This window comes from Salvia miltiorrhiza, chromosome 1 (assembly GCF_028751815.1).
Source record: "Salvia miltiorrhiza cultivar Shanhuang (shh) chromosome 1, IMPLAD_Smil_shh, whole genome shotgun sequence".
In the NCBI taxonomy this organism is placed as follows: Eukaryota; Viridiplantae; Streptophyta; class Magnoliopsida; order Lamiales; family Lamiaceae; genus Salvia; species Salvia miltiorrhiza.
In genome coordinates, this window is record NC_080387.1 from 15332342 (window position 1) to 15335248 (window position 2907).

Here is a 2907-nt window from a genome sequence, read left to right on the forward strand (position 1 = left end):
GTAGATATTTTACTATATCATCCATATTTTACAAAGGAATTATTCACTTTTTTTGTTTTTAGTGTAGAGTAATCTATACTAGTACGCCCTTCCGAGCGATGCACGGCGATTATCGAATTAAACGACATAATTAAATGAATAAATATAAATATTAAATAAAATCAAAATTTAAGCAAATACAAGTATATTTAAAAAATAAAATAAAATAATCGACTTTAGTTACTCAATAAAAATTCGAATATGAAAACATAAATTCTGGAGGGGAGAAAACTCCTTCTTTATATATTATAAACCATGTCAAGAAATATCTAGAAGCAAAAGTGCATAAATTTAATTAGTTTTCCGCAAGTACTAAAATTGAGTTCATGTATCAATGGTATGATCTAGGAGTCTTTCTTTAACAAAGTCAAAAATCAGTTAACTTTAGCATAATTTAGCAAAGAGCCAACAAAATAAGCACACAATTTGCCTCGATTATTGCTACAATTTGTAACAACTTAAAATAAAAAGCAAATGACCACATCAAAATTCAATCTCATAAGCAGCCTCAAAAGTCTTAGATAAATAGAACAAACAATACAAATTGATCCACAAAGTTGGCAGAGCATAAAAGGAACATGAAATTAATCTCTCTATATTTAATCTTCATCCTCGGCTCTTGCTCTGCAGTGTTGAAATAGTGCAATTCATACACGTTTCTTTCATTGTTGGAACTTGGAAGAAATCACAAGAAGCCAATCCCGCACATTATGCCTCTTTAAGTATTTCTTTGTCAAACACCTCAAATACCTTTTGGAGAAAGTGGAACTGGCGATGATGGTGATCTTGTTCTTGTCACAGCTAACGGTAACGAAATCACCAAGAGCACAGCTTTGCCGTCGATCTAATTCTCTCATGCAAAAACTTCTCTAGCGAAGCGATCTCCATGATCTTATCCTCCACCGACTTCGATTAATCGATCACGAAGCTAACTTCCTTCTTCTTCCCACAGTTTTTTTGCGATAGCTAAGGGTAGTTGAGCTAGGCCATCGCTGGTGGAAATCAAATCCACATGCTCTTTCGCTAGAATACCATCCCACAATGTTAGCCAATTCAACACACTACTCAAATTTTCATATTACAGAACTCGGCTCTCAACTATATGCATCATCCCATGCTCATTTACACATTGAGATAGAGCATCTAGGCGACATATACATCTTCATATTAAGCAAACAAACTTTTTTACAATACTAATTTCAAAGCAGGCAGCATCTAGGCAACCAAAATTTTCATATCAGGAACATTTAGGCAACCAGAGTATACACATCTAACACCTACTTTCATTCCAGAAAATAGGCAACCCCAGTTGAACAAAATCCTAAATTTCAGTGACATCTATGCAACCTGATTAGTGTCTTTTGCTCACCTTCCCGCAGTTTTTTTTTCGCATGTGTGGAATCGAATCGAACGGCAGAGTGCTTTTCAGCATAGATATAAGATATAACCCTGCACACCAGGCACCAACCTAATCACACACAAGAACAAATTGATAAATTAGTTCAAAGAAAACATTCCTTCACAAGCTCGACTGGAAGAAATGTGAGATATTACTTGACATAAGCCATGACCAACTCCACTATCGTAGATTTGAGGCCTTCCTCGAAAACCACGACAAGAATCGATTAATTAATCTGGCGAAGAAAAACGTCGACAGAGGTATGAGAAGCAACGCGAGAGGCTCGAATTCAGACAAGTAGGAATTAGCCGAAGCTCTGAATCGATTCAGAGACGAAGATATGTAGTGAAGCTCCATCGTTGTGTTCTATGTTAGATTTCTACAGTTTCTGAATTTGTATAGGATTGATGCGTAAGAGTACTCGAGCTAGAGTAGTTTGGCCTCCTTCGCCGCCGCCGCGATTTTATCGGATAGCAAAATCAAGGAGAGGATTTCTGCGATTCATTTATCGTGTGACTCGATTGCACGTTGTTTTGCTTCTGTCGCTTTTGAGGGATTGCTGCTGCGGAGAAAATCTATGAGGGCTTCATCGACATGGTTGGGGAAATTTCCCAACCTATGATGTTCTTTCGAGGGGAAATTGAAGAAATTCTTATTGTTGAAAGAGCTCTGACAGTTTCCACCGGCGAGGACGAAGACGACAGCGGCGAGGAGAGAGATAGAAAGGAGAAGCCGAGAGAGGAGACGCGTGGGCTGCTGCGGGTGCTGTCCATCGGCATGGCGATGCCGAGCGGTGGCTGGCGGCGTGAGGCAGAGATGGGGGAAAGGGTACCGTGTGTGCGTGCGTTTTCTCCGGCAAGAAGTGGTTGATCAAAAGAGTTTCAAATACTGTAAATTTCCAGAAAAGTAATTGATGAAAATAATTTCAAATATTGGAAATTTTCAATTTTAATGAATCGTGGGAGAGAGAATCATGGTTAACAATCGTGGGAAAGAAATATAGGATATCAGTTAGCGATAAATCATACGTATGAAATATAGGATATGTGTTAGCGGGATGACAATGTTGTTAAATCCCTATTTTCGTGGGGTTTATTGACTGACTTGCACGGATATTATGAATATATATTACCCTCAACATGTTCATTTAATTGCTATTTTGCCACAAATTTGGGGAAAAAATTGGCAATCAACTGCATTTTCATATAATAAATAGATTATATTAAAAAGGCAGTTTTCAATTTCAAATTGATTTCAAATTAATATGGATGTCAATTTTGTAAATAAATTCAATTAAAGAGGGTAAAAGTATTACTCCCTCCGTCCCCAAAATAAGTTCCTCTTTGGGGACAGCATGGATTTTAAGGAAAAATGGTAAAGTGTATTGATAGTGGAGAAAAATATGTTATAATTAGTATTGGGAGTGGTGAAAAGGTGAAAAAGTGTTATAATTAGTATTGGTAGTGGTG

General features: G+C 37.2%; 1 long non-coding RNA gene across 1 annotated transcript; it reads right to left on the reverse strand.

Moving 5' to 3' along the window:
- Positions 1 to 377: 377 nt before the first annotated feature.
- On the reverse strand, positions 378 to 2436 carry LOC131006690 (uncharacterized). Its single transcript, XR_009095705.1, has 2 exons — positions 1594 to 2436; positions 378 to 1507 (listed from the first exon to the last, which is right to left on the reverse strand). It is a non-coding gene; the product is annotated as an uncharacterized LOC131006690 (long non-coding RNA).
- Between the last annotated feature and the right edge of the window lie 471 nt (positions 2437 to 2907).